General features: G+C 34.9%; 1 protein-coding gene and 1 long non-coding RNA gene across 2 annotated transcripts in view; one reads left to right on the top strand and one right to left on the bottom strand.

Annotated features, from left to right (window-relative positions):
• LOC136797023 (uncharacterized) overlaps positions 1-8,380 on the top strand; it is a 130,563-nt gene that overhangs the window by 10,935 nt on the left and 111,248 nt on the right. The gene's annotated exons all lie outside the window — the stretch shown is intronic.
• The window catches only part of LOC106677580 (G1/S-specific cyclin-D2-like), a gene marked incomplete in the record, with an annotated part of 54,227 nt that overhangs the window by 13,821 nt on the left and 32,026 nt on the right, over positions 1-8,380 (bottom strand).

The following is an 8,380-nucleotide window of genomic DNA, read 5'->3' as shown; positions in this document are numbered from 1 at the left end:
AAGAAGGTCAATGTGGCGGTCAAAGGTACTGAATAGTAAAGATTAACTATTTATTGCTAACAAAGTTTCGACCAACAGTGCAGGGCTTCATTAGGAATAAATGAATACAAAATATAAATATGAGAGAACAATAGAATATAAATCAATATTAGCTTGTTACGTTCCTCTCTGATGAGGCCCTACCAAGTGGGGCGAAACGTTTGTAACCGATAAATAGTAAATCTTATAAAATAGTAATAAATAGTAAACTAACATTTTTGGCATGAAAGAACCAATAACTTCCAGGCATTTAAGATTAAATTAAATATAAAATGTATAGACATATTATATTTTACGTAGTTATCAGTATAACCAAAAATAATAGAAAAAAAAATTATATCACTATTAATAATAATTATTATGACAAAAACAGAACAAAAAAATAAAACCGTGCCCGTGTAGGCGACATATTTCCGTGACAACGTATACTCTATGCTAATATTACATGATTTATAAGACGTTGTCACGTCAAAAATAAAAGTTTATATAAGTAAAATGTTTAAATGGTTACTATAGTTATCCAATAATGTTTTGTATTAAATGTAAACAAGACAATCTACTTCCGTTACGGGACACTTTTTCTAAAATTGCATCCCGCAAAATGATTTATAAGACGTTGTCACGTCAAAATATTCAAAAAATTAAGAAGTGCATTTTAAATGCCAAGGAGTCAAGTAGGCATTCCCTGCATACAGTAAGTGCCTGCAACACGAGTGCAGTCTATACCCGCAATACAACCGCTTACAACTTGCACAAAGTGCATTCTACCTTACGCAACATTATTCTAAATTTCTTCGATATTTCAACTTTAATATATGACGAATATATGGACATGAAAATATAAAAATATTCCAAACCCATTAATAAAAAAATTAACGCTATTAGTATAAGAAATCAATTAATTCACTTGATATTAAGGAGAAATTAAGAAAATTAAAAGCTTAAAGAGCAGATATGGTTTCCGCTGAAGTGTGATATATGAACAAGTATTTTTTTTTCTGTTTTTTTTTCGAGATAAAGATAAACAGCAAGAGGGCTATGACCTTTACCAAAATTTCGTAAGCGTTAGCAACAATCGGCCTAATTCACTTAACATTCCAATTACCTAACTCAATAAATTAATAATTCATTTTTTTCGTAAAAAATATTAAGATAACCTAAAACGACACAAAATAGCAACCGATGTACGCCACAATCAGGTGTCAGCACATATGACGAAGGTATAACGATATAATGACCACTCCGAGATGGATGAGCCCCTAATTACAGGGTTTGGGGGCCAGGTGTTAGTCTGGGGACACACTAGCGCTCTCTAAAACGCTCCGCATAGGAAGGATTTGTGATCACTCATGTGACAAAACCAATAATTATGACCAGCAACTAGAGATCGAATCGTGAGAAACAGTATACTCACACGTAAGAGCAGATGTGGGGCATGGTGTAAGGTGTACTATTCAGAGAAATTTTCAAAATTGAATAAAAGTAAACATGTCCCATGTTGATTAATTTGGGAAAATTACAGAAACTACTGAACTAAAAATGTTAAATGTACCTATGCATACAGCTAATATATACAATTGAATTAATAAGATACATTATAACAGAAATTCCAAAAAAACTGACACGTGAACGAAATGCTCACACCACGTGACCAACACTTGGTTAATATAATTTGAGTATAATAACCACTTTTAACAATCTTAAATTTTTTAAAAATTTATTCATTGATATTTACAACTGTATCAACTTCCCTTAACAAGGGGATGCCAGATATAACATGATGCCAAAACGAGTATTAATAAAAAAAATTTCGTAATTGAGACAAATTTACTAATTTAAACAAATTAAAATAAATACTTTTAAGATTTTGAATGGAATGGAATTTTTAAGACAAATGCGGGGCATAAATCTTAATTTATAAAAGAAAATAGAGAGAAAATGGTGGGGAGGAGGGGGGGAGACATGAAAAGACAACTTTCGAATTCTTTAACGTTTTACGAGGCCTTTGATCTTCCCCTAATCGTAGAAAATTCAGACAAACGATTCGACTAAGTATACAAATGACGATCTAGCCAGTAACAAAAAGAGATGTATGTAGATAGAGGAAGGAGAAAAAAAGGTTCAACTCCTCTGTCGGCTGACTGGAGGAGGCCGCCCGGGGTCGGTGGACCGGGATGGCCTTGGGACGAGTAGGAGGGGATCTAGGGGAATGTGTTACTAGGCGCTTCTGCCCGCCGCTGGATGGAACGAGGATAAGTTCCAGAAGAATGGCGGGAAGAGTTGACCTGGAGGGGAAGAGAGGAAGAAAGTGCTAGTAGAGTATTTAAGCGCAAAGAGGAAGAGCAATATCCGAATTACAAAAAGCATTCCCGTAACGAAATCAGTTACATTCTAAGAAAGGGATAATGGTTTGATTACATGCGGAAGCTTGAGGGTTAGGAGAGAAGGAAAGAAACAATTTAAGATAATTGTATCGGGAGGGACAGGAAGCGGCCGAATGGACGGTCCATATTAAATAGAGGATGGAGAAGAAGAAGTTAATGAAATTAGCGAGAGGGCTGTCTCAGAGACAGAGAGAGGGTTCTCACGGCGGGGATCGGACCCGCACTCTTCGCCGCTAATGCACTTAGGAAGTGGGCGCGCTCAAGCGGAGATCCGTCTGTCTCTTCCTAGCCACTGCGGTTGTAACTATTAGCGAAGGAGGTCTTTGTTTCAATTAGACATGCTCTCGTTACTCTACGCGCGGGGGTACTCCACCGGAACCACAAGGAAGTATCCAGTTCGAACCCGTTAATTTGGAAGCTCTCGTCCAAGGTTGAGATGAAGAACTGGAAATAGTTTCCGATTATAGATAATTAGCTTAGGAAAAAATTGCTCTTTGGATCAAAATAATTTCACTATATTCTTGCTTTAATTTCAAAATGGCACATCTGAGAAAATATATGTATTTTTTTTTTTTATGGTTAATTTATTCCACAGTGTGCTGTAGACTGCAGTATTACCTGATAACTTACTTTGTGAAAACCCAAATTGCTTTGGGATTGAGGAGAGGCACCACCAGAGAACATAAGCTGCCTTATGTTTTTAACTTGAACAGCCCTGATGAAGCTCTACAAAGTAGGACGAAACGTCAGGAAATAAATAGTTAACTATTTTTGTTCTCTTTTGACTGCAACCCTGACCAACTTACTCATAATTTGAAATTATACGATCAATTAATCTTAAGTAAGAATACGAGGAAGAACAAATTGATTCCTCTGCTACAATTCCCAAGAGATCCGACAGACAGGAAGGGAGGAAGAAAAAACTAGAGATAGGACAGGATAGTTTACAAGAGTTGCATATAATCAGTCTGGAGGCAATAAGTTATCGTCCGGGAAACTGACGGCCGTAATCTACGAGCGGCTACTCCCTTCCCAGAAACAGATACAACAATGGTTGTGTCCGTCCAGTCTTGGTTAATACTCACCGTGCGGCGTTCGGACGTGAAGGAATTCGGGTGAGGTGACGCACCGCGCCCTCTGCCTCAAAGCGAATCCTACACTTACTAGCCTAGTCCCTAAGTTCACTTAATTTATTTTTAGCATAGGTATATTAAATTATAAACAGAAGAATCGAATGTAGAAGCAAGTGAGTCCATTGTTTCAAAGATTTCTCTATTTCTTTCCATAGAGGTCCCCGAGAATCATGCGTATTATTATTTTATGTTATAAAAATTAAAAAAAAAAAAAAAAAGGTAATTCACTTTTCAAAAATTAGCTATATTACAATAAACAAAAAATTAAAGAATGCTTTTGTATTTTTGCCTGTAGTTGAGTTTTAACTCAAAATAAAACAGTAAACTTACAAACCTGAACCACTACAACTTAGGTTTGATACTTCAAAAGGACTGTTAGACCAATAGTTGGGCTAGGTAGTTCTTTGGTTAAGATCACGCTGAAGATTTCAATTGAATTAAATTTTATACTGACTGGGTGTTCCCCAGAAGGGTACCATGAAACCCAGATGATCGATCCAATAGTACCTGTAACAACCGGACTCTAACCCTGGGAGATAGAAAGCTTAACAAACATTTTTTAACTACAATAGTTAAAAATGTATCCAAGGCATCTGGAATATACAAAATAAAAATTTCCTTACAGGATTGACCGAATTTACAAACTTAGAAGATACCTGGAATATGTACTGAAATACCTAACCATTTTTATGGAAAACTGACCTTTTTAAATGGATTTATAAGCAATTTAATGACACTACCCCTACTCAAGTTGCAAGTTACAGCCTAATCTTTTTCTCAAAAGGTTTCAAGTTACCCTTTAGAGGTGTGGATTGCCTCTTTGGATTTACGACTCCTAGGATAGCTCCCTACCTGGACCTTGGAGGACATAATCCCTCAGGACAGGTAAGCCAGATCCGGGTTTCCTGTCGGCTGCCAACTCTATCGGAGCAAATAGTGCCGCTCTTAGATAAGACAGTTTGCCCTCACCCTTATCTTGGGCCGCCGTTTCCTGTAGACTCTCAAACTGGTTTCTTGTAGCCAGGGTTATAGCCCCCGGTCTAGACGACCCCCAGCCAACATCTCCATTCACAATGGTCTCCTTCGCCGGTATTGTCGCAGTGTCTGGGAACCTATAAAACGGTTTCGCCAGACGGTTTGTCTCCCCTTGCTCTCCAAGGGGTGGCTTTTTGCACCAGACAGGGGAGCGCCCCCTTTGAGTTGTGGTCGAGGCACAAAGTGAAGATTTCGAACGTTACTTTCAAGAACGAGCTTCTGCCCTCTGCTTCCAATTGAATAGAAAAAAAAAATCGTTGAGCCAAAGACGGTTAGCTAAATCGGCAAATCCAACCATTAGGCAGAGTATCTTCAACGTACCTTTAAGGCAACTATACAACTTCAACAGACAACTGGATTTCTTTTCAATAATCAACCGCCCCGTTAACGACCTTTAACTCCTAGATCGTTTTATGGCTTATCGTAGCAGTTAGAGCTAACTGCCACCGGAATACCAGTAAGATTGCGGAGCTTAGTAACGAACGGATCCCTAAAATGTTAATAAATATATGAACCGACGGTTAAACGTTAAAGGGTAGACCGAAACGTGGTGGGAAGATTGCTGCGTTAAGGCTTATCTAATAGATTTGGATTTAGATTGGCATCACTGGACAGGTATTGGTGATTTTGGCATAGAACATTCGGGTTAGCTAAGGCGTTATTATTATATTTAATGCCAATAACTTCCGAACAGTTATGTGAATACAAATTTTCTAGTAATTAAATCTGTGCCGCTAAAATCCACGAGTACTTAGTATGGAAGTACTGTTACTAGAACAACGGTTGTGCAAGTAAGTAAGTTGGTCAGAGCGACGCAGACCATCAGATCCAATTAAGCTTACCTACTTCATAAGAGTATGAAGCTCTCGAGCCCAAAGGGCTGACACAGCCACAGTGAGACTGAAAATAATTCTTTGTCAGTTGGATTCGCATCCGAGTTTTTGAACTAAGAAGTACAGTGCTTTACCACTCATATATCCCGCTCCCCTCATTTATAAATTATTATTTAATACTCTGTAAGTAATGTAACTAGATCAACGGTTGAGATTTGGTCAGAATCACGTTCGACTATCAGATGTTTACCCAATTAAAAGGGTTGACTCACGGCTACAGTGAACAAAAAATAATTATTGATAGGAAAAGATGGTCGGGGGGGGGGGGTGCGGTCAGCAAAGAAACAACACAAAATAAACAAAGAAATATTTATTTATGCCGACGTTTCGACCTGATTTTCAGGTCTTCATCAGGGCTATAAAATCAAAAAGACAATAACCATCATTCAGAGGGAAAAAAATATATATATATTTATAATTAATACAATAACTTTTTTAATTTATTTAATTAATGTGATTTACAACTGTACAAATAATAAATATAATAAGAAAATATGTTGTATGTTTCATATACACTTGAAACTCTTGGAAAGGAACCACCCATTGGTGGTACTTCAAGCATTAATTTAATTTAAAAGGTCACATGGTTATCTTCTTTTCAGACCCCTCGGAGGATTATCAGGGATTGTTAAGGATGAAAGATTAAGAATTAATGGGTTAGGATGAAAAGACGCATATCTGTTTTGTGACAAATCTTCAACGAATGGGATGTTAAGGTCTTTGTAAATGAGTTTATTTGTAACGTAATAAGGAGCATCAAGGATTTTTGATTGTAAGGATTGGATGCAGGAGGAGTTTGATGGTTTGGTAGAGCCCCAGAGCTCATTCCATATGTTCAAATTGGTCTGATTATCGTAGTGTATACTAATTTTTTGTAGTGAATGGGAAATTTAGAGCGTTTGTCAAGTAAGTGTTGTAGCAATCGGAATCTACCAGCAGTTTCTTGTCGTTTCAGTCTTGTATGTAGATCCAAAAAAAAAAAAATTAACTTTTAATTTTATTTTTATTAAATTTACACGTATTAATTAATATATTCATTTATTTGGATAATTAATAATTATAATTATTAAAATTTATTTATAATTACTTAACATTTACTAACTGAATACATTTATGAGTATCTTTATTATATAAATAAATAAAAACGTAAGGAATCCAGAGGAGAGACTGGGAGAAGAGACGAAACAGAAAGTGAGGACAGACGAGATCTGGCAGACGTTCATTCATAAAGGCGAGGCGGAGGAGGGGGGCGCGGAGGGGGAGAAATGTTTACTGCCGCTACGCCGCCCGTGAACACCCCCCTCCCCTTTTCCCCCCTTCCAATCCTCTCGTCTTTTTATTCGCATTCTTTACCAACCACCACGCAAAATGTTCTAGCTATTTTTACGATTTATTTATTTTTTTTTTTTATATTAAGTCACACATTCTAGACTTATAAGGCTATAAGAAAATAAGATTAGATCAATAGATAAATCATTTAGAAACAATTTTCAAAGTCCGTTTTAGAAATGAGAAGACGATGGTTATAATTATAAATAATAATGGTTGTAATAATTAATAATTGGCAATTATGTAATTAAAATATTCATATTTCTTTCGCATAATATAACTTTATATTTTTGTTTCATTAATCCTGTTAATTTATTTACGTACTGAATTAGCTATATGTACGTTTTACTTCTCACTTCTTTCATTATTTTATTTTAAATAATTTTCAGTTTGTAAATATATTTACTAATTAGATTTTCATATTTTAATACTTCACTAACTGTTCTTTCCTCTTAGTTAATTATAATATTAATCTTCTCATACAGACTTTATCTTCTTAGAACACTTGAAATGCCAGACATGAATAGTAAACACTATTTACGTATCCATAATGTAAGTTATTTTCTAATCATTCTATATACCCTTTATTAATTGGTTGTTATCTTGTTTTTGGTCATAGCCCTAACGAAAGCTAGAGAATCTGGCCGAAACGTTGGCATTATTTATCATTTTCTCATATATACTTTCTACTGTCAGCTATGTTCTCATAATTATCCTTAATTATATTTTTATTATGACAATATTTCGAAAACGACAGCTTTGGACAAAAACTGGAAGAACTTTAAGAATTAGTATAAATATGGCTCATCATCAACTTTATATATTTCTTTTGCTTATTATCAAGACTGCTTCTCCCATACATTTAACTCTCAGATGTTAAATTAAAAACGCATTAGCATAACTTCAGGTATGCTAAATGTTGCCCATAGCACACTACTTCAGCACGATTTGAGATGTGCTAAAACTTAATGGTATTTCATAAAACTCGGTTATATAAGTTATTTTCAACTCAAGTAATTAATTTCTTTTATAATTTCAAAATAGTATTGGCATATTTATTTTTATAGAACTAGAATTCACAAAACATGCTTTAACAAATAACACATTAATAAGATTAGCACCATAGTTGTTCACTCGTAAATATAAATTTAACATTTAGTTATAATTGTATGAATATTATAACAGAATACGAAGGCAAATATACTAGGTATTGGACTATATCGATTAATTTTCATTCATAAATAAAAATATGTTCATTATATATATTGAATTTATTTATTTCTCCTTTTATTTTTTCATGAATGATAAACATATCGCAACCCCGTTTCTCTGAAAAGGCATTCAACCGGATGGACAAACTACTCGCGATCTCATTAACAGAAGTAAAAGAAAAGAAATAATCTTCAATATTATCTCGCCATTAAGAATATTTATAGCTTGTCAATTTTTTTTTTTTTTTTTTTTTTTTTTTTCAAAAAGAAATAACAGTGTTTTAAAAAACGTAACGAGGTAGGGTTTTTTAATATAATCGAAACCATATGATTCGCGATAATCGATAATCTTTTAA

The sequence above is a fragment of the Halyomorpha halys genome, unplaced genomic scaffold, assembly GCF_000696795.3.
Source record: "Halyomorpha halys isolate HHAL.00 unplaced genomic scaffold, Hhal_1.1 Scaffold1.1, whole genome shotgun sequence".
In the NCBI taxonomy this organism is placed as follows: domain Eukaryota; kingdom Metazoa; phylum Arthropoda; class Insecta; order Hemiptera; family Pentatomidae; genus Halyomorpha; species Halyomorpha halys.
This window is presented reverse-complemented; position numbering and strand designations above follow the sequence as displayed.